General features: G+C 39.2%; 1 pseudogene; it reads right to left on the reverse strand.

Annotated features, from left to right (window-relative positions):
- Nucleotides 1–9610: 9610 nt before the first annotated feature.
- Nucleotides 9611–10132, reverse strand: LOC148011420 (uncharacterized protein At4g14342 pseudogene; annotated as a pseudogene).
- Between the last annotated feature and the right edge of the window lie 15124 nt (nt 10133–25256).

Genomic DNA, 25256 nt, shown 5'->3' on the forward strand with positions numbered 1-25256 from the left:
AAGTTATGTCTATGATTTCTTTTTCCGTTATTTTATGTATTCAATTTGATAAGTATATATAAATCAAACATCACAATATTATATAATGTGATTGTAAAACTTATAAATAATATAATTAAAAAATGAATACAATATAATATATTAATTAAGCTTGATGAATTGATGTAGAATTTTTTTGATATTTTAATTTATTAACCTTATATCTATGATAATACATATTTATACATCTATACATATATAATTTATTCAATTATTTAAAAAAAATTAAAAAATATATATTAATTTATAAATAATACTTGTTATATAATTCATATTATAAAATTATGTATTTATTTTTATTCTATTATTATTTAAATAATTTTACTAAGTAGTTAATTTGATAAATAATATATTATCCATACACAAAAGTTTTTTAATGAGATAAAAAAGGCACATAAAATATATTTATATTGTTGAAATAATTATCTTTTAAAAATCATGTAATATCCATTACATACTCTTCCAAAATAATAAACCATGTGCAAATAATTTTATGTTCTATATGATAAAAAATATATATTTATCTCTTATTATTTGTATTTTATTTTAAAAGTATATTAAATATAATTATAATATTTATATCTGATAGATTTATTTATCCTAGTACTTATGATAGCAATAAAATTTTAGTTTAGTAATATTGAATATTTTAATCATAATTATATATTTTATTAGGACTATTCAAGAACTATTAACACTAGTCTTGTAATTTGCCACTTTAGTAGTTTAGGTTCAATTTCACTATATTTGAGATAACATGTGTATATGATACAAATTATGGATGGGATTTTACCAGCATGATAAGATGGTGGAATACAATATTTGGAGAAAGTTTCAAGTGAATTGATTTTCTACAAGGATTGGATTAAAAGAAAATGTTTTAGATAGATTAGAGAGAAGTAGAGACAAAGACTGACTTGACATAAGTAGAGAGTCAATGATGAAATTGTAACATTGTCTGCCAATGGATTCATTCTCTGTAATTGCAAAGTACGCAAGTAAAGGGTCATGTCCAATATATGAAGCATAACTATCACGTTGGATGTTCACTGCCCACTCAAATCGATTAAGGTCGGCGTATCAGTGCCGACATACTTCGCTTGCAGATGCTCGAGCTGCGAGTTGATGTTAAACCTGTCGCTTGCCTACATGATTGCTCGCTCTGCGTTTAGGAGGTCTAAACTTGTTCTGTAAGGCCAGTTACGGATTACTGGTAACCTTTGGCCAGCCAACATAAACTTTAAGCTTTCGCGCCTGTATTGGAGTTAGGGGATGTTAGGATTTTCTGTATATAATTTTGTCTTGCTTCAGCCTCTCTCTCCTATTGGAGTTGCGAGACATTAGGAATACTGGCCACTCACTTCGTGCAGCTATGCAAAGCTGCCGTGGAGGAGCAACATTGCAAGGATTTTTGTGTCTCCTCCTTTAACGTATGTCGTGATCTCCTCTTAAATCTGCCTTTTTTTTCCCTTGATTCCTCCTGCTCTTCTCTGTTCTCCTCTGTTTTTGCGTGTGAAGTTCCCCAATTGATTACCACCAATCCTGTTCAGACCACACCCTCTTGCTTTCGTCTTTTCAATGCCGTTTTTCTCTCTTCCTCTTCAATAGCTCCCCTCAACTCTGCACACCTTTGCCTCCGCTTCAACTCTTCCTCCTTCAGACTAGAAAAGCATATTGTGGGGTTTTTCCAAAATAACTTGATGCTGGAGTGATTGTGCATATCAACGAAACACGACCATGACCACTCAATGGCCACTGCAATAAACGTGTTAGCTTTTAATCATGAAAAGGGACATGCGACGGTATTCCATCGACCTCTCTTGATCTGATCATACCGCTTCCTTTAGGCTTCATCATCGTTTTTAGACTTCATCGTTCCCTTCGCCTTCCTCAACTTCTTTTGTTTCTTCCCCCTTTTTCGAACCAGAAAAGCGGCCTCTTTCTGACCAGAAAAGCGCTTCTCCCATGCTAATATTGCAGTTTTATTTCTTGATGCATATTCATGAGCTGTCATTTTTGTGAGCCCAATGACACCGGCTTTTTCAGCACTGTAGTTTGTTGACCAGTCTGTTGACTGTTACTCTGATTGTATGCTTTATCATTTCTCTGAGTGACTGGATTTATGTCCAAATGGCTTCCTAATGGTGCAGAAGATACGGTTGTATGAACTTATGGACTGAGAGCTTGTCAAAAATGTCTTAGGCATCCAAAAGTAAGCCACATTGTGCATATAGTCCAACAAGTGTATTAGCAATAGGAAAATCTTGTTCAAATCCTTTTAAACCAATCTCCATGTGAATGACTTGGGCCTTACTCAAATCTTTCATGCACATAGAAGCTTTCAAGGCACAAGCAATAGTGACAACATCTGGACAGACACCCTCTAATTGCATGTGATGATAAGAAGCAAATGCCTTGACAAATGGTCCATGTTCAGCATAGCCTGCAATCAGCAAAGTCCACAACACAAGGTAACGAGCTGGCGACTTATCAAAAACCTCCTGAGCCTTTGACATCATCTCAGACTTGACATACATCTCAGTTATGCTACTTCCAATAGATGTATCTGTTTCCAATCCACTCTTTGCCATGTCCAAAAGTAAATTTTCACATTTGTCAATGGTTCCCATGTTACCACATGCCTTCAGCATAGAGGCAAACGTGAAAGCATTCGGAGAAATACCATCGAGTTTCCAAGCATACCAGATTTTGCATACATGTCAACCAGAGCATTACAGATAAGTTTCTCTTGCTCCAAACCCCCTTCCACGCAAAACAAAAATATAAACACAACAACTAAATATGTACAAAGTATCAAATGTCACACACACACCATCTGGGTGGATTTCACACCTTGAATGCGCAGCAATACGACATCCACCCCCTCTAATCCTGAGCATCCTCCGGATGGGCCAACTACCCATGATCATTATCATCAAGATCCACATCTTCATTGTGCATTTTCAGTATATCAACAAGATTATCTGTCATATCATCTGTCTCTTCCATTGGAGTTTCTTCTCGTTGCTCTTCTCTTGCAAATTCTTCCAATGCATAATCTTCATCATCTCTTTTCTTGAAAATCTTGATTCTTTTTCCTGCAATAGGCACTCTAAGCACTGTGCCATCCAATTCTGTCAGCTCATATGTTGCATTATCAAAGACATGTCTGACTATGTATGGCCCAAACCATCTTTTCACCATCTTCCGAAGTGCAGTATGCTGAATTTCAAGGCTGCTATCAAAGACTAATACCCAGTCTCCCTCTTCTATTGCTTTAGGCCGCAAGCGATGCCTGCTGTCAAACCTGTCCTTATTTCTTAGTCTAGCAACCTTCAACCTGTCAATAGCTAGCTGAATATCCTATGGTCTTCTCTCCAATTGTCGAATCCGAAGAGCTAAGAGCTCCTCTCTTGTCAAATCCTCCTACCAAGGTAGAACTGACCAAGTCAAAGCACAAGTCTCAGTCGGCATAACCGGTTTCTGACCATACATCAACTCTGCAGGCATATATCCTGTGGTAACATTGTGAGTCGTACGATCAGCCCACAAAGCAAATGGTAGAAGTCTCGGCCATTCTCCAATCCGTCCTTTACATGCTTTGGCTAATGCTTTCACTATCGGTGGATGCCCTCTTTCACTCTTCCCATTTCCCTCTGGATTCCTAGTTGAGAGAAAAACTCCCTAGCTTCATCTGCATCCAATTCACCGCGATCCGTAGTGATCTTACCCACACAGCCATACCTGCAGAAAATTTCTTCCAGTAAGAACTTACACACTGCACTAGTGGTCTTCGTTCTCAAAGATCTGCCCTCAACATGATTGGTAAGATCCTCTCTAGCCAAAACAATATATCTCATCTGCCATAGACCCATAGGCATAGTAACCAAGTCAACTACCCACTTATAATGAATGCATAGCGGATAGGTCGGATGAAGCTCATCTCAATGACGCACTACCGAATACATCTGGCAATCTCTGCAAGTCTCTACAAAGTGAGAAACATCTCTATACATGCCTTTCCACCAATATTTCTCCTTGATTTTCTTATAAGTAGCCCACACTCCTCTATGACCAGCCTAAGGACTCTCATGAAACTCCCTCATCACCTGTAACTGTGTCTCTCTATCGCAGACAACCCACAAAGGTAATCCACCTCTTTTCTTTGGATGCTTCCAAAGAAATCCGTCCTTGAGAAAATAACCATAGGCTTTCCTTCTGATCTTCTTGAACTCTTCATCTGTCCATTCATCTCTTTTGCTTAGTGTACTAAGGTACTTCCCAATCTGCAACCAATCTCCAACATAGAGTTCTTCTATGAAAGCCACAATATCATAGACATGACAAACATGATCAACCATAGTGGGCTGAAATTTATGCATCATCCTCTTTTGCAAGTAGAGTCTCCTCGTCATCATATCTGGCTCTAGACAACATATTTGCCACTGGATTATCCTTCCCTGCTATGTGTTTAAATTCTGGATTTAATGACTTGATGTATGCAATCCATCTCAGCATAGCTATATCTAGAGTAGAGCAACTCGTAATCATACCAATCAATGGCAAGCAATCTATCTCTACCACAACTGAAGCTCCAATAAAGTAATCCTTGTCACATTTGAGAGCTGTAATAATCCCTAGTAAATCCCTCTTGATTTGCGGATATCTCCTCTGTCTCTCGTTTAGGACTTTCACCCCAAACCGAATAGCATACATGTTTCCATCTGCATCATCTTGACCCACAGCCCAACCTATGCCAATTGGACTAGTGTCAACTATCAATACAATATGCCTTCCACAATTATAATCCACTTTCCTGAGAGTAGGAGCAATCTGCAATAGCTTCTTCAATTTCCGCATGGCTCTAGTGTGGCTCTCATCCAAATAGAATTTTTGCCCCTTTCGAAGCAACTGATATAAACAATCTGCTATGCGTGCAAAATGAGGGATCCAAATCATATAAAACACACAAGCTCCAATGAATCTCCGTACCTCTGAAGTGGTAGAACAATACTCCGTAATCTTGCCTATAGTATCCACCTTATCAGGTGAGGGTTTCCTGCCATAATACCCACACATATGTCTAACAATGACAACCTCATTCACTCCAAAAACAGATTTTTGCCTAGATAGTGTCAAGTTCACTTCTTCTAACTTGGCCAAAATCTTCTCACAAGCTGAAATATGATCAGCCACAAAGTATCTGCATCCCTGCTCATTTAGACTCTCATTTTTCTCTTCTTCTGCACACCCCTTAATGGGCACATCATCCAAGAAAGGTATGGTAAGCTGAGGCATATAATCACGAAGAACCTTATGCATGGCATTCATCATATGTGCAACAGAATTAGTGGCACCTTGAGGCAAGGTACACATCCTAACAAGCCCAATAGGAGTTCTCATAGTGGTTATGTCCCTGCTTTCCAAAGCCAGCTGAAGCTGATCATATCCCGAATACAAATCACCTAAAGAATAGATGGCACGTCCAGCAAATGCTTCTGCAAACTCATCCACAACTGGGCCTATACCAACATTCCTGATAGTAACTTTGTTTACTGGCTGCATGTCCTGTATAAATCGGAGAGTACCATTCTTCTTTGGAACTGTAAACCACATGTTTGAGTATGGTGCAGATGAAGGCTCAAGAATTCCCATCCTGATTTTCTCATTCAATAAATCAATCAGCTTTGGCAGGTGTGCCTTAGGCACTGGAATAGGTCGGAGGTTCCATGGAATATGAGGAATAGTAAAGATCACCATAGGAGCAACAATATATGGATTCACACATCCAATCTCATGCGGGAAAAAAGCAAACCCCCTTCCATGTCGCTCAAGCATCTCCTGAAAGCATTGCTTTTCTGTGGGTAGCAAGAAATCACCATTTTCAATTTTCAATTCAACAAGAGTCTCTGCTGAATATTTATGGCCAATATGCTCTGGATTCCTCAAAGTTGGCTGTTTGGCAGCCCTCTCTATTTACTGATCACTGTCAGGTGGAAGCGGTACAGCTACCGGCTTCACCATTTTATCCATAGTCTTGTATTTCGTGTCAATCCTGGCTTCATTATGATCCTCTGCATTACTCAAATCTTGCTGTAAATCAGCAATTCTGCACTCCATTGGGCTGAATATCCTCAGCCCTCTGCTCTATGGACTGCATAGGAACAGCCCTAAACTCTGGATGCTGAAATATTTCAGCAGAAAACTCTGTTGGCTGAAAGGTTTCAGCCCTCTGTGTCTCTGTAAGATGATCATAATCAGTCGAAAACTTTGTTTGCTGAATTTCTTCAGCACTCAACACTTTTTGCTGAGTCATCTCAGCCTCTTATTCAATCTGTGACACAAAATCTGCAATTTCATGAAACATGTCTAGGGATTGCACTAATACATTACTGTGACAACTCTGCATATCAGTTTTCAACATATTCTCCATCTCTATCATCGTATCTGCACAAATCATACTGTCATACATCCCATCTATATGCTCATCATCCTCTAAAATTCCTACATTTTTCAAAATTTTCTCCTTCCTGCATATGTACTGCCTGGCAGCTCTAGGCAACTTAGAAGTCTACTGATAACTTATCGAACTGTTTGCTAAAATCCCAACAAAACTGGAGGAGAAAACACTGCTGCCAGGAGGCGAGAGCTCCAATCTCCTCTGCTCTGTACCACCGTTGTCTCGCGAAACGGCGGTACCTAATGAAAACCCGAATCCCTCACAGTGGGCAAAGGTGCATCTCTGAGAGTATCCCTGTTTCTAACATGGTTCACACACACAGTCATAAATTGAACTGCTCTCATACCATCTTTGCTGCGAATCCGTGCATAAGCAGATCCATCATCCATTACCTTTGTTTCCATACGCATCTCTCTGATGAATGGCTGTGCAAGAATTATGGGATAAGAGCATGAATCTTGCACAAAGAAATGGAAATCCTCCTCTACATCTCCAATAGAAACCCTGACACTAGGATAGGCAGCATACAAATCACCTGCAGTGTTGTTAGCGGCTCTCATACGCCACCCATGCTCTACATCCATAGGCCATCTGTTACTCTCATAAACTCCACGAACTATGAGATTCATCTCTGAACCATGATCCACCAAAGCAACATAAGGCACCTGCTTCTCTCCAATTTTTACCATCGTCTCTATAGTTGCCCTAGCCCAATGACTCCGCGAAAAGTGACTACGCAGTATCAAGACAGGCTCATCAGTTTCAGCATAATGCATAGGCTGAACCCTCTTCTCTATTTGTGGAAAAACAGAAGCATTCTCAACCATAACCTCATCCTCATCCTCATCCAACTCCCCAATCAAAACTCCCTGTGTATCAGTAGTAGGCAATGCATGTCTTTTCCTCTTTAGGACCTCTTGAAACTGATCTTGAAACTCTCTTTTCAAGATGCCCAAAACCTCAGAAATAGTAAAAGTCACCTCACTGCCAAGTATCTTTTCATTAAAGATTTTCTTCATGTTCGTTGATGTCTCAATATGAGACATCAATCTAAACCCTGGCTGCTTTCTCTCTCTAGGCTCTTGCCTCTTTTCTCTCTTTTGAGCATCTTCCATCTGTCGTTCTGGCCCTGGTCTCAAAGACGGTCTGTAGTAGGTGGAGTAACAAACTCACCCCCTAGTCTTTTTAGCTGCACTTGGATTTTCTTCATCCCTCTTACGCTTCTCCTCAACAAGTACATATGCTCCCTGAGACTTAGCCAAGTAGGCATAAATAGAGTACCTGTCAACAGGCGAATCCCAACCTGTCTCAGATCTAATGCTAGAGCCTGCACTAGTCAAAACAGTTTGCTGAATTTTTTCCTTGTTCACCGTCTCCATAGCATAAGTCCATAATGCTGACTGATTCTCTGATCCCTTCTCAATCTGGACTCCATATGCAAAAGCATCTCCTCTAGCTGCCACATAAGAAGTACGCGTAGCCATGTCATCCACTAACTTCTTCATTCCGCCTTTCCCAAAGTTGGTAGCAAGCGGAGCTCCTGTTTCAGTCAACTAAATCTTACCATCTTGTCCCCAAAATACCAAATTCTTCCTCCTTGCATCCTGAAAAGATTCACAATCCCTGCAATGCTGATGGTCCGTACTATCACACCAAATACATATTCGATCTCTCCTAGGTGCACTAGGAGCACTCCTAGGTGCAATGGGAGCACTAGAAGAAATAGTAGGCACAATCGAAGCAAACTGCTCTTTCAATTTTCCCACCAACTCCGCTTTAACTGACTCCAGTGTCAAATCCGTTATGCCTTTGATTATGTCATCAAGAGAGGTAGGCACCGACGGAGTGGATGGTTTAGGAGCATGAGCCGGCATCGGTCGTGGAGCAGGAGGAATAGGAGGAGTGGAAACAATAGGCATTGGCATAGGCCAAGAAACTGGCTGAGGAGGAGAAGAAATAACAGGGATAGAAGCAGGCATAGGAGCAGAAGATAGTGTCGGTGTCATAGAGCCATTCTGTAGGCGGGTCTTCCATATCCTCCTCTTGGTCAAAGTCGAGACTACATCCTGGGCATCTTGCCAATCCGTTTTAAGTCCCATAGGCTTCGTGCGATCCTTAAGAAGCTCTCCCAATTCTTCCTGAAGAGCAGGATCTGCAGCTTGCAAGAAAAGCTCAACTTTTTAAACAACCAATGCTCTTTGTTCAATGGCATCAAGCTGACTATACCTCTCTTCAAATTCTCGAATCAACTCTGAAGCAGCTAGACCTTTGTTTGGCATGTAGACCCACTCTCGGAATGACCGCCGTGTAGCCATCCCAAAGTCCTCAAGGAAATACTCTTCTTTCAGGGCCTTCTTAAAATCTTGCCAATGTGAATTTTGAATAAAAAGATCAGTCACTTTTGCCCTCAAGACGGGTGTGACAAGACGAAGGAAATACTTACTCATAAGTCCAGCTGGAACTCCAAAAAACCCCATCTTGATCTCATATGTCTTCAAATATGCTGAAACATTACGGCCATCAAATAGCTTCTTCTCATTCTCAACTGCTTCAATCGCCTTAGTCACGCTGATTGCATTCTCTTGCTCTGAATATAGTTGCCTTTGCTGAGACAACTGCTGTTAATGCAATTGCTGCTGCTGCTGCATATACAATTGTGTCTGCTGATTTTGAAGCTGCATATACATGGACATATTCTGCAAAATCTGCTTTAGATCATCTGTTGAAGTACTTGACGCAGCAGTCATTGATGGAGCTGAAGTAGAGGACGCAGCTGGAATCGTAGAAGAGACTGCAAATGATGCTGAAGTATCTCCCATCCTGAAATTTATGCGATGCTTTCACGTCGGGTTCACCAAAGATGTCGAAGGGTTTTCGAAAACAAAGTTGCCACCACAGAGGACCTTGACTAAATTTCAGGATAGAAGATCAATCAAGCGAGATCACATTTAATTATAATCCTTATTTCCGAGTTGCATAAGCACCTTGCATCTCTCTATCCCTTCTTAAGGCAAAATTCCCAAAGAGTTAAGGCAATGTTCTTATATCAACCTCGAGCTAGAACAACAATGATGTCCTCAGTAGCTATGTGTTTGAGTTGCAAAATCATTATGAACGTGAACTCCGTAATGAGTGAATCTCCCACCTCTGAGAACAATAATGTTGACTGCCTGAACTAACAACCACTGTTTCCTGCAAGTATTAATAGGAGGACCCTTTGAACATCAAAGAGAAAGCTGCACAACTAAAGAACTTCTAATATCTAGTCTTTCCCTTTCTCAGGTGGATAACCACACGGAACAAGCATTTTAGTCATGAAATTGTAACGTTCTTTGCCAATGGATTCATTCTCTGTAATTGCAAAGTATGCAAGGAAAGGGTCATGTCCAATATATGAAGCATAACTATCACGTTGGATGTTCATTGCCCACTCAAATCGATTAAGGTCAGCGTGTCGGTGCCGACATACTTTGTTTGCAGATGCTTGAGCTGCGAGTTGATGTTAAACCTGTCGCTTGCCTGCATGATTGCTCGCTCTGCGTTTAGGAGGTCTAAACTCGTTCTGTAAGGCCAGTTACGGATTACTGGTAACCTTTGGCCAGCCAACATAAACTTTAAGCTTTCGCTCCTCTATTGGAGTTAGGGGACGTTAGGATTTTCTGTATATAATTTTGTCTTGTTTCAGCCTCTCTCTCCTATTGGAGTTGCGAGACATTAGGAATACTGGCCACTCACTTCGTGCAGCTATGCAAAGCTGCCGTGGAGGAGCAACATTGCAAGGATTTTTGTGTCTCCTCCTTTAACGTATGTTGTGATCTCCTCTTAAATCTGCCTTTTTTTTCCCCTGATTCCTCCTGTTCTCCTCTGTTTTTGCGTGTGAAGTTCCCCAATTGATTACCACCAATCCTGTTCAGACCGCACCCTCTTGCTTTCGTCTTTTCAATGCTGTTCTCTCTTCCTCTTCAATAGCTCCCCTCAACTTTGCACACCTTTGCCTCCGCTTCAGCTCTTCCTCCTTTAGACTAGAAAAGCATATTGTGGGTTTTTTCCAAAATAACTTGATGCTGGAGTGATTGTGCATATCAGCGAAACACAACCATGACCACTCAATGGCCACTGCAATAAACGTGTTAGCTTTTAATCACGAAAAGGGACATGCGACGTATTCCATCGACCTCTCTTGATCCGATCATACCGCTTCCTTCAGCCTTCATCATCGTTTTTAGACTTCATCATTCCCTTCGCCTTCCTCAACTTCTTTTGTTTCTTCCCCCTTTTTCAAACCAGAAAAGCGGCCTCTTTCTGACCGGAAAAGTGCTTCTCCCATGCTAATATTGCAGTATTATTTCTTGATGCATATTCACGAGCTGTCGTTTTTGTGAGCCCAATGACACCGGCTTTTGTAGCACTGTAGTTTGTTGACCAGTCTGTTGACTGTTACTCTGATTGTATGCTTTATCATTTCTCTGAGTGACTGGATTTTTGTCCAAATGGCTTCCTAATGGTGCAGAAGATACGGTTGTATGAACTTATGGACTGAGAGCTTGTCAAAAATGTCTTAGGCATCCAAAAGTAAGCCATATTGTGCATATAGTCCAACAAGTGTATCAGCAATAGGAAGATCTTGTTCAAATCCTTTTAAACCAATTTCCATGTGAATGACTTGGCCCTTACTCAAATCTTTCATGCACATAGAAGCTTTCAAGGCACAAGCAATAGTGACAACATCTGGAGAGACACCCTCTAATTGCATGTGACTAATTATCTAAGTGATGTGGTTATTCACTCTATCATTCATTACAGATAAGTTTCTCCTGCTCCAAACCCCCTTCCATGCAGAACAAAAGTATAAACACAACAACTAAATATGTACAAAGTATCAAATGTCACACACACAACATCTGGGTGGATTTCACACCTTGAATGCGCAGCAATACGACACCGTCATCCTGTAAAAATTCAAAAGACCTCACACTCTCAAAATCCAATTAGCAGAATGAGCGTAGCTCAAAGTCGGGTGTACAAGGCTTATAGATTTTTGTTTGGCTTCCACGGTCTTTGATTTTTGCGGTTGCGTGATTTGAAATCTTTGTAAAATCTGCGTATATCCTTCTGCGTGTGCTGAAACTGGTTCAGCAAGTCTGCGTATACGAACATAGTCTTCCAAAGAACAACTTTGCAGTTCAGTGCTCCTGCGTAGGAACAGTCCTTATGGGAGTTTTGGCACAAGTCAGTTCTGACTTCTAGTGACTTGCTGGACTTGCATAATAACAAAACTTATGAAACTTGATAGACTTTGGAGCTTTGTGTGATTTGAGACTTGGGCAACTTAGCTTATAGCTAATTTGAATGAAAACGACGAATTTTAGGGGGGGGCATTTTTTCAGCTGACGATCCAGGCGAGGACATGCCGCGATACCAGACGACGAAATTTGGGGCTTTAAGCTTTTAAATAAGCTTATTAAGCTTTTGACTTAAGCTTTTAAGCTTTTCAAAGTTATGGAAGATTATCTGATGACCTGTGGAAAAATGACTTGGTATAGGAGATATTGACATGGTCCTCCGCCGTTTCAAGCCGGTCCTTCGCGATCAGAGGCTGTAAACAGAGGTTCTTGACCGCCAGGAATCCACCACCTGTATCGACCGTTCGCGATGAGACTGACCGTAGAGCTTGATCTTTTGAGGAGCTTCGCCTTCGCACAAGATGGATGGCGATTGGAAGCTCTTGATCTCAGCTTCTCTCTGATACCACTAGTGCACAGATCGGATGCTGTATGCTCACGTAGTGAACGCCGGAAGGTCCCCAAGAACAAAAGAACTCTACTTTTTGCACAAAACTCAAGGTAGAAAGCATGCACGACATGAACAAGAGACCAATTGGGTGCAATCTCCCCCCATGCCTTGTGTGAGCGCTCCACAAAGCATGTATTTTATGTATTAATCATCTTCAAGCTCAAATAATAGCCCAAATTACAAAATAGCATGCTTTTGGCTTTTGAGTTTGCTTTAGCACAAAATAGAAATAAAGCTAATGGGCGGGAGCCCAAAGAGTCAAGCATACCCAATACAATGTCCAAATACAAATATCATAATCGTGCGCCCATGCGCATACACAATAATATATAAATAACCAACGCCTTAATAAATATGCACGATAAAATATAGGTGCCATGCCTAAGGTATGCGCCCATCAAAATATAAGTGATAACTCGAATACATGCTATCCTCCAATGCTTTCCTCCGCCATTGCTGCTGTCTCTACACATCAACTAAAGCATTCACAATCGTTAGTAAAATAATATAATTAAACCGACAAAAGTGAATACCTAGCAGTCTTCAGCTACATAAATAAATCAACTGGTTAGAAATCAATCCTAACCTTAATTTATCACGAGTGCGCACTCTAAACTCATAAACGTTTATTAATTTAATATGTATTTTGCGGAATCACCCGCTATGGAGTCACCCATGTACACACTAAATTAATGAAACGCCCGAAAAGGATAGGCGCCCCCATCAACTTCTCGCACAAAGAATCCACTTTGTATATGAGCCCCGATTAACAAAGTTTATGGAATCCACCATAAAACCTCACGGAATCCACCGTGGCACGAAATCCATCGTGAAATATGCCTCCTGGCATCAGTTAGAAGTCATGTATATCTTGTTGCTTGTCTCTCACCAATGAGTCTTAATCTAAGTCAAATGAGGATATTAGGAGCTCTAGCATTGTCTTTGTCTGTCATTTTATGGGTTTTAGACACTTTAGATAGTGGGCACATTGGCGCATTTCTTTTTGGATACTTTTTGGCCATTTTTATGGTTTTGTCTCTATTTAGGGTTTTGCCACATTTTTGCCTAAATATAGGTAGCTTGCTCTCCCATTCTCATGGTCCATCATTGATCCTTCATGATCAGCTAGCCTTCCTCATTCTCTCATCACCTTGCAAAAATTTTCTACCCACACTAACGTGTAGAGCTATGTGTTGGGGCTAATCATTGCAGCCTTGTACCTTCAGCCATTGTGGTCGCATTGTTCCTTCTCTCTCATGCATTCTCTCTTTGTCTCCTTCTCTCTATGTTCACTTTTCTCCTTCCATTGTGCACTCTGACATGGTGTTGGAGCCATGCATGGGAGTTGGAGATATTGAAGAGGAGCATGATGTCCACAATGAAACTTGCCAAGTGCCATCCCTACATACTCCAAACCTTGTGTTTAGAGTCAAATAGAGTAGGCTTGCTTGTTTCAGGCCCTTTATTGGTATGTTTTTTAGGGGGTTTTTTTTTGGCCTTCGGGCAACTTGTAACAGGGCAAGGTGCATTTCTTCCAATCCTTAACTACTGTATTTACAAGGTGATTTTTTTAAAATACCTAGGGTATCTTTTGAAAGGTTGTGCAGCCTAATTCTTGCAATGGAGTGGCTCCTCACAAGCTGGCTAGGCATTCTATTAGTTGGACAATACAAAAACAAACATACGTTTTCTACAAGAAGACCCCAACACACCTCTTATAGAGCCAAGCCTTGTATTACCTGTGTTTTTGTATTGACAGTCCCCATGTCTCTATGTGTGTTTTTGTATTGACAGTCCCCATATCTCTATTTGTATTACCTGTGTTTTTCTATTGACACCCCTCACAAGCTGGCTAGGAATTCTATTAATTGGACAATACAAAAACAAACATACGTTTTCTACAAGAAGACCCCAACACACCTCTTATAGAGCCAAGCCTTGTATTACCTGTGTTTTTGTATTGGCAGTCCCCATATCTCTATGTTTTGTATGGACAAGTCATGAATCCTCGTGGTTGTAACATTTACAAGACGGGTGGTACTTGTTCTCTACTAGGAAGCTTGTTTACAGGTGAATACTATACTAGGGGATTAGGGAATTCTCATATAGTTTAGGAATTCCCAATAAAGTTAATATTTGGCCATGTAATCAAATCTTGTCTCCTGACTTGAAAGTGAATTCTACCCTAATTACTATATAGGAATCTTTCCAAGTCCCACTTTGAAGCAAGGGTTAAGATTTAGCCATATGGCCAAATCTTTACCCCTTATTTGAAAGTGGGACCTAGGAGATTCCCAAATTCTCTAATATGGTGTTGGTGGTGGACAGACTTCTTTCTTTGTTGCATTTACATATTGGCTAGTCTTTTCTAACCTGGGCAACTTCTTTTCGATATTGGATGGCCTCTATGTTAGGCCTAAAGCTATGTTTATTTTTGTAGGCATTGTACTTCTGAGCACTCCTAGTAGACTACCATGCTACGTTTATAGGTTGTAGACCTGTATTCGTCTACACTTATCGCTCCTCCTCTCTGCTTAACATCGAGTTGTCTCTCTCACTTGAAATACTCACTATCGACACTCTTGTAGCTGCATCTTCTATTGACCCATAATTTATAAAGTATAGTCTCCCCACTAGACGAGCCTCTAGAAGGATGAATTGCATGTGTTGAAAATGATCATATACCTATGTAACACAAAGTAGAAAAGACTGAATAGTAATGCTTTTCTAAAACTTCATTTACTATAGAGAGTCATAGCTTGCATGATCGATGGAGCCTCATACAATATTTGAAACTTCTCCCACACCTCTAAAGCTATATTGTAGGAGGTAATTTTCAGAAGTGGATGCAGCAATGGAAGTGTAGTAATAGACAATGTAATACAAGAGTGAAGAGAGAAAAATAACATTGTAAAGAAAAAAACTCACAAAATATACTAAGACATAAGAAATTATAGAAACAACGTGGGCCACCAGTCGTACGGGCATTAACACTAGCTCCCTCTCTCCATCAATCATTGCTATGGAAATATGTAGAGTGATACAATTAATGACAGAATGAGTATATGCGAACATGGATTTCTTGCCTTTGGCCAAGATGGCTAAAGTGTCCCTCCATGTAAACTTAAGTAGGAGCCAATCCCACTCTCTATCAAGCAATGGCCCATCATGAACTTGGAAGTCAATTCCAACTCTAGTATTTGAAAACTTGCCAAACTTTGATCAATGAGTTAGGGAAACCCCTCTCTTGATCTTCTGTACCTACATACCTATATAGATCTATATAGACGAGGCACAAATGCCCCACCTCCACCACTCTCTCACACTCCCTCTTTGGAATTGGAGATTTGTGAGGGATGTCTTGTATCACTTGTACAAGCAAGCTGGAAGGGAGGCTCAGATAGCCATTGCCAAGGCCACATGGCAAAAGCCTAAACTTGGATGTGTAGATGAGAAAGACTCACCGAGAGAGTAATCACCCTTCATCATTGTTTGTGCCTTCTCCTTCATAAAGCTATTAATGTCATGTAGTCCTTTTGGAGATATCTCTTTTTGCCACCATAATAGCACTGAGACTTCTATTGCTTCTTTTGTATGCCACCCCACTTTGAAAATGGAACATTTGGAGCACCAAGAGACATCATCCTGACCAAAACCTAAATCTCAACATAGCGCATCTCCAACATAACACTCATACATGGGTAAACAATGGTTGCTTGCTAAGCATCAGTATGAGAAGCCAAAGGAGCCATATTAAAGGAGATATAGACAAGATGAGTAGAGGTAAGAGATCTTGAGGGATAGATATGTGCCAAGACTACAAACCTACAATAGTTTTCAGAGTCCAAGGAGTAAAGAGAATACAAAGAGAATGAATCTACGATAGATAGAGTGTGGTGTAGAGAAACAGAACAATCGGATACACAAGAACCCTCCTTAAAGTTGAGCAATGAATCATAGAGGCTAATTTAAAAAAAGACAACTATCGTACAAAACAATATAAATCAAGAGAAATTAGACCAAATTCAACCAATCCAACGATCAAACAAAGAGTGATAGCAGCAAGACGCCTAAAAGTATTGTCACCGAATCTTCAAAGGGTTGGAAACCTAGAAACACAAATAGCTAAAGAAAAAATGCAAAAAATTAAGCAATGAATGTAGTTATATAGCAAGTTAAACAGGTTGCCTCAACCCTAAAATAGGCCAAATACAGTAAATGCTAATTGTTGCAGTTATTAAAGGGCAAGTTAAGAAGGGCACAAAAAAGCAACATGAGGTTGCATAGACTAAGACTCACAATAGTCCAGAATAGGTCCAATCAATAGTACTAAAAAATTTCTAATACATATATTCACATTAGGATAGATCAGCAAAAACACACCAAAGATGGCTAATCACTAGGCAAGAGCAAAGCACCTAAGTTTTAATACTATGTCAAAAGTGGATGCATCAATGGAATCATAGAAAACTATTATAATAAACTATGTAACACAAGAGTGGAGAAAAGAAGAACATTGCAAAGCAAATAACTTATAAAGAAATAAATGATTGGGTAATGGAATCCATATACCAAGGCATCAAAAAGTACAAAATAACATGAGTCACAAGTTGTAGGGGCATTGGCATTGGCTCCCTCTCTCCATAGGTCCTTGCTATGAAAGTATGCAAAGTGATACAATGAATGACATAGGACGAGGAAGCACATGAGTAAATAGGCCCAAAATATGCCATCAATATGATCAAATCAGCCAAGGCCTAGCAATAAATGCCTAAAACACCATGAATATGACAAATAAAAAATGCCTAAAATACTTGATTGTGCCTAGCCTAGTGACACATGCACAGACTCACTCGTGAGCTGACATATATACTAACTCTAACTTCTAGAAATGCCACATTAGAAATGTACCAAAGAAGCACAAAATATGCACATGTATCATCTATATCCCAAATAAGGACTACTCCCTTGTTGTCCGAGTCCTAATCATCTCAAAGAGGAGTTCGAATCTAGGGATGCACAATAGCTCCTGAAAGGTAATTAGAATAATGATACTTATTGTAACAGGAGCACTAGGGAGGTAGCATTAGAGAGGATAATACATAACTGTGAAGAAAAGAAGAGAGATAGAGAGAGAGACAGAGTATAGCAAAAACATAGCATCAACTACACTTTTCTTGAGTTCGTACGCTATGCAATTTATGAAAAAATTGTAGTTGTTGTTAGGAAACCACAAGTAGTATAAGCATCAAATGTAGCAATACATAAATAAAATAGTGAAAATTATAAAATCACATATTGTTGTAAACAATGGACGTAGTAAATTGTCAGATTTTGGTCAAGAACAGGTCTCTTAGATAGTAATAGATAGAGAAATATCAAGAAGCAATGGTAGATGGTGTTGGCACACTTATAGCAGTGAAAAATAGCACCTCAAGATTAAACACAAATGTCTAGTACCATGTCACAAGTGGGTGTAGTGATGGAAGCATATACAACTACTGTAATATAATATACAACACAAGAGAGAAGAGAGAGGTTGTAAAGAAAGGGAAGGATATTGCAAAGAGAACTCAGAAGATTTCTTGGGAAATGTAATCCATATACAAGAAAAGAGATAGTACAATACTAGTGAATCACTAGCTGAATAGGCGTTGACATTGGTTCCCTCTTTTTGCAACAAGACCTATAGGCATTCGACTAATAGAAGTGAATGATTGAGTAGGGATCCCACCCTATAAATAGGAAATAAATATGAAAAAATTTTCCATTTGAAAATAACAAAATAATTAGGTAAGCTAGCATAAAAATGCCTAGTCTGCCACATATGGGTCTCCATAAATTGTATGATTACATATATGCCTAGGCCACTAATACAAAGTTAGACTCACTAACTTGCTAACATTGAGGGTGGTGTCAGAGTCTTCAATCCATTGGAGATGGATCTTAAGTGCAATAACCACCAACCAGAATTTTTGATGTAGGACTAGATAGCAATAAAATCGCAACAAGAAGAATTATTAGAGCAAGATTATGCAAGATAAGCAAGGTGAAAATTGTAAGCCATGATCTGGAGCAAAATGTAGTTGTCCACAACATATAGTCAGCAAGGTGGAAATTATAGAAGATGGGACATGTGCTAAAGATGTCGAGGAGGGAGTTCGAGCGATTTTGATGACAACCAGTAGTAGGCAGCCATTAGATGGAGCACCAAAAATGTAGGACGGAGTTCATGGCAATGAGAGAGGTGGAGGAGCTAGCAACATCAAGGCAAGCTGGCGGATATTTTGTGATGAAGGAGATGTTGCAAAAAAGTAGGTACAACAACAATTGGATGAGAACTCCACAAGATTAAGTTGAGTAGTGTTAACAGTAGCAATCTAATGACATTAGTTGGTTGGGAACAAACACAGTCCATTAGATGATAATGGAAAGTTGTTAGGTGTCCATGGTAATCCAAGTCCTCTAAACTTGCACATCCTCTTACATGTGCCACCTTCACTCTTCATCATCTTCAAGCTCAATTATAAGTTCAAAGTCTTCTTCATCTACTCCAAGTTTTCCATCTTTTGCAAGCTCTTTTCCTTCCTCTTTAGCAATGTCATCCTTTGGCACCTTCTTGTAGAAAACTACTCATAACATTTGATCCGTAACTCATTTCACCAAGATTCTTGAAGAAAGAAAGTAGCCCAAATTCCAATCTACAACTTTTGTGAAGACAAAAATATCAAATTCTAAAATATTCACCTCGAAAAATTTCTACATAGCCTATAGCTTAGTTTTCCTACACATAGTCCACTATAGACAACCTTGTGTCTCTACATACTAACTCCGTTAGTGATCATAATTGGTAGGGTTGTTTCTTAGGTGTAAAAGATCAATTTTGATGGGTTAGTTACCATTAGAACCTTTCCTATTAACACCAAATTTGGCCAAATGGTGAATTGCAACGATATGCTTCCATAACCTCCTACTAGGTCAAATGGCCAAATCATAATCATCCAATAATTCATACAGAAAAATCACATGATTTATCTTGGTCCATACAACTTGCATATCAAGCATAGCAACACACAAAGACCACTAGGATAAAAAGTCCACTTCATCTTCTTGCATAGGTCAACCTCATGAAAGCATTCACTTGGAACATAAACTTGAATATATGTACCCTACATAATCATGCATTCAATTTGTTCATGATCATACACACAAATACATGGTTGTTTTCTTTTTATCATCCTACTTTACTTACCTTGTATAGACGAAAATCACCATCAAACACTTGTGCTCTAGAAACTTCCTTCAAGGTTTGATGGAGTGGCCAATACATTATAGGCTTAGACATTGATGACCTCGCAAGTTTTAATCATATGCCCTCCCTGTTGCTTGAGCATGAGAAATCCTTGCAATTATAGGGTAGGCTCCCATCTTGATATGGAGACTAATAGGAGGTTTTTTCAGCTTTACAGAGGGGTGATTGGAAGTAGGAGACAACAAAGGCCCTGTATTATCACTATAGTAAGAAGGAACATCTTTGCAAAGATTGCAAGGAACTAGGGGCATTGTGTAAGAAGAAGGAGAAGGAGAAGAAGGAGGGTATGGACTTCTCCAATGAGTTGTCATACTCATTCTCATCCTCATCGAACAATGATTTAGACCCTCTAGTAAGGGTGAGGACAACATGCAAATGGAAATGTCTATGAGGGCTTCTAGAAGTGGGATGTGCCGGAAGGAATAGGGAGGTATTTTTGGAATAGTGGAAGTGAATATATGGGAGAATGGGAAGACTCTTTGATGAGCTATTTTTAATTAATATGCCTCCATAAATCAGAATTTTACGTATATTACTAACACAATTTCAATTGAGGTTTGGCTTTTTCTAGAGCTAGGGATGACGTTTCTCTTGAACTCCTTAAAAGATAAACATTTCATGTTATTATTTATTTCTATTAGTATTGGTTTAGCATCCTTGTACATAATGTTAGATTGGCCAAAGGGTCTTGGTTGTAACTTATGGTGCTACCTAAAAATCTACATACTATAAATGTTTGCAATTCTAAGATTTCAAATCACAATAAAATATTACTTTTGTGAGTCTTGCTGTTGTTGTAGCAAATAGACTTCATGTTGTATTTATGGGTGCCCATTTCTTCTAGGAAATAAAGTAGTATTATTCTTGCTTCTTCTCTAGTTATGCTGATGTTATTTTGGGCATGTTTATTATATTATCAGAATTATTGTCAATTTTGCATGTCAATTGGTCAATAAGATATGGTGCTTCAATGCTACTATATTTTTTGGGCTTTGTTAGACCACTACTACTGTGAATGCATATTGTTGTACTTTGCATATAGACTAACTTGCAACTTTAGGCAAACTAGTTGCAATTAAATAATCATAAACTACTTGTTGAGATAACACAAGTAACCAGGAAATTATAGGATAGATGTCATGTTCAAGTAGATATTTCTACCCTAAGTCTTTGGAAGGCTAGGTCTTGTAGCATTTGCAACTTGGCTATCATTGGATGTAGGAAAGTTATATGCTTGCTTAGACACTTTGATTCTATGCAACTTAGAGGTATGTGATAAATTAGATAAGACGTAGCTGTAAGATGTGAAGACCACCTATATTCTAAAACTTTCCAAACCTAGAGGGCTTTTTAAAAGCAAGAAGTTTCATGGGATGAAGCTGAGAAAGTAGAAGATTTTACAAATAAAGGTGCTTCTTGATGTATATAGATGTACCAAAAACTTAACAGGGAATGACATTGTAGAAGAGCCATAATTTTTAGGCATCTACACAACCAGACCTTTGTTTTATAGCTTGGGCGGCTTGTTTTTTAGGCATCTGCACTGCCAAACCTTCGTTTTATAGCTAGGTGGTATGTTGAAACCTAGGCAATAGTTTGTTTTCTATGGACAACACAATTTCAACATGCATTTTCATGGAGGTAGCCAGTATGCCACTATGTTTTTTATTCTAGGCTGGCATCACCTATTCTCTTGCTGTGCTTTGACCAAGGGATGTTGCGTACTACTCCAAAGAGCTATTTTCTATGTTGTGCCCCTTTCAGCTGACCAAGGCAATACCTTTATAAGCCAGGTGGCCTATTTTAGGTGAACAAATTTCCTTCTATGGCTATGTTCTCTACTAGAGAACGTCTCTCTTTGCCGAGTGGCCTCTTTCTTGGTTGGACAACAAATGTATTGACTTTTTTTGAATGCTTTTATTGTATCCATATCTGCATTCTGCAGAACTACCTATTCAGCTTGGCATTGAGTCATCACTCCTACCTTGGATACTCCCCATCTCCATCAATCTTTTCTAATTTATCAATTGAAGAACCCTATACAGGTGAATGACATTCTAGTTATAGTAGCTTCTTTGTTTCTTACAGGTATTTCTTAACAGATAGTTATAATCGACGTGTATGATATGGGGGATCATGTGGTTTGGGATCATAGATACCCACTACTATCTTATTTCTCTTTCTTGATGTATTCTTCAGGGGCTTCTAGTCCCCGATTAGTATTGATGGCATCTCTTTAGCAATGGCTAGTCCTACCATCTCTTCTTGCATTCGACAAGCTGGATGGGATGAACTACCCTCTATGGTTAGGCCACATGGAGTTTCTACTTGAGTACTTTGACCTTTGGGAATTTTTTATTGTCTGTATTTCTTGACATACTATGGATCCTCATGATGGCGTGACTGCAAATTTGGTAGCTTTATGGGATTGGTTGAATGTCAATGCCTAGTTTTCTCTCTTTATGAGTTGTACAAATTTTTTGCTCGTCCATGTTTGATATGCACAGATCTGGAGAAGATTGGCCTATTTCTTCTATATCCAAACATTCAAGCATCGATTATTGCTTGAGTTGAAGCTATGATAACTTTTTGTCGCACAGATTTTCCTATGATGAGGGATCACATCCATAGGATGAAGGAGACTCGTGATAAGCTTTCATTCCTTGGTATAGACATTTCTTTGGAGGACATCGTTGTGACATGAGCTCAGATGTTTATACAGAGAGGGGACTTTTCTCCTTGGCTAGCTTTCTTCATCGACGAACTACATCAGCATTGGCACTCGTCCCGTTAGATCAGTTAAGATATTCTAGTCATCTTCAAGCTTTGATCAACATCATCACCTTGATTTTTCTCACCTTGATAAATACTAATCCTAGATCCATATACCAAGACAAGAGATTGTACAATACTAGTAAATCTGTAGCTGAATAGGCACTAACACTAGCTCCCACTATGCAATACGATCTATAGATGTTAGATTAATAGAAATGAATTATTGAGGAGGGAGCCCAACCTATAAATAGACCATAAATATAAAAAAGTTGGCTAGCTAAAAATAAAAATAATAAGGTGTAACATGCCTAGGTCACGACACGTTCTAGTAGTCAATTGGGAGTCCCACGGAATGTCATAGGGTTTTTTGGTTAGTGATTCTTGGGTCTACTCTGCAACGAAATGTATTGACCAACCCTATTAGGATCAACCTTAATCTTCATGGGTTTCTAATGATAAAGCCATTCTACAACCTTCTAGCATCGGTCTTCAAACAACATCTACTTTACGTAGAGCATCTAAATGGAGACAAACTCATATCGCACTTGGTTCAAAGAGAATGGGAAACGAGAGGGATGCATTGCTCGACCTCTCTACCCATAGGGTAAAGTCCCATTCTGGTCCCCTAAAACAATATGAGCCAAGGTTCTACCCTACATTATGTAGGGTCAATACATCATTGTGATTTGAATGTTGAGAAACCTCCCAATTCTCTGGGATCACCCTATCGTAGGATGGACCCATTGGGGGTCTCACCCACCCACTTCCCTTGATAGTTTTAGTTTCCTACTTACCTAAGGTCACATTAGTGGTAACACATTCAAGCAGCTTCCTTAATTAACCCGTTAGTCACATGTTTCTTTACGTAATTTTATACATTGACACGAAAACAGATCCAATAAATTCCTTGAAAGTAAACTTTATATTAAAATTTCAACTAAGCTACAAATCTCATCCGTAGGACGATTCCCGCAATTTGTAAGGATGCATCTTATTTTTCTCTAAGTTTTTGCCCTTGCACTAGTAACATGGCCTTAAGATTCCTTCCTAAGTCACGTAGACCATCATTTGAGTGGGACCCGGAGGGAGGGGATTTACAGCCAGAGCCCCTGTAGCACCCGAGCATCCTTCTACAAACATATGTTTTTATGGAGAGACCTCTCACGATGGGTTCGATCCACATTCCCAATGTGGTTATCAAAAAAATCGCATTGGATAGGGTTGGTGACTAGCTGGGGGTGCTCAACACGCCTTTCCCAAGTGTCTTAACTTGAATCCAATTTGAAAGATTTTCTTCTTATCAATTCCTTTGTTAGATGACTCCTTTTTCAAATAGGTGTAAGGAAATTCCGATTTGATGCAATAGAATCTAGTCTTGGTTTTTTTCCCATTATCGTATGAGATTTCCAGAGATAACCTAATTTAAATTTCTCATTCTTTTGAATGAAGGAGTATCCTTGCAATGTTGATCGCAATTTGGGACATTGACTTCCCTACCACAAAACCCTACGTATTCATTCGAACTAGGGTCTGTTATGTAATTTATATAGTTACTTAAGGACTTTGAATTCCTTTCCGCTTCAAACAAGATGGGGCTTGAGAAGAATATTTCAATTTTTTAGGGTTTGAAATTATTTCAACTTCCTAAGAACCCTATGTATTCTATCACAAGTTCAATCTATGTTTTGTGAGATGTAATAGGACTTCCTATTATTTCAACCAAGAAAACAGATCCAAATGCATAAAATCTATCTGGCTTAATTGCAGTTTAATAGTATTCTTGGAACTCTTCATATATATATTAGCATGAAATTTCCATGCAATCTATGTGCAATTTAACAGTCTCTAACTGCAATTTTAATTGATCACTTAAGATGAATGCAATGAGCAAAAGTTTTCCTAGTACACTCACTATCTCGAAACATGCTCAATTAAGTTGCAATAATTAATGTAAACATTCTTTTCTCCCAATTTATTTTCCCTAATACAACAGGGTGCACCTGATTCATAAGGGATGCGCTTTCCACAGTTGCAGTCCTCCCTTCGTTCGCGGTCCAGTTGGTTGTGGTGGGGGTTTTAGTGTTTGGAGAGATACTTTGGGGCCATTTTCTGCAAGTTGATTCGAGAGATAAAGAAGGAGAAATGGATTTGAGATGGGGGAGTGTAAGAGAAGATGGCTTTGTCGAAGACCGAGATAGGGGGAATTGAGCTAACTCTCTTCCTCGCAACCTCTCAGAGTAACTCCTCTCTTTCTCTCTCTCTCTCTCTCTCAAGCTCCTTCTCCTAATCTCTTGGAGGGGTATCCGTCTACCTCTCTCTCGCAACCTCTTGGGGTACCCTTGTGCTTCTCTAACTGTTTCCCTCGCCTCATATTTATAGCTAAACAAGAGAAGAAGGGTTGACTGAGAAAGAGAGCTCTTTATGGAGGGGATCTTGAAAAAATTAGGAATCTGATGCTTAAACCACAATTCTGATAGTTTGATTGACTCCGAGAGGGGGGTAAAATCCCAAGACACTTGATAAGAAATTTTCCAGATCACTCCTTTTTGTCCCTACTTGAAGTTTTGTTTACTACCTATAAATTGCGATCGCGACGCACATGATATCACCAATCCTTCTTTTCTTGTATTAAATCTCCAAAACAAGGTGAAAAAACCACTTGCTTTTTCTACATGGTATCTTCTTCTAGTAATCTCCATGGCTTTTAAGGATATTTATAATAAGTAATATCTAAAATATACTAGTTTTGCCCAAAAATCTAATATTTTTGGACCATCCATACTATACACATTAACACTAGTGATTAATATGGCTCATAACTCTTGTTCACGTTGTAACTTCCGTGAAGGGTGGCTATAGTCCTTGTTAATCTAAGAA

Source organism: Lygodium microphyllum, chromosome 28 (genome assembly GCF_053477565.2).
Source record: "Lygodium microphyllum isolate KBCC chromosome 28, Lygodium_microphyllum_v1.1.10, whole genome shotgun sequence".
NCBI lineage: Eukaryota > Viridiplantae > Streptophyta > Polypodiopsida > Schizaeales > Lygodiaceae > Lygodium > Lygodium microphyllum.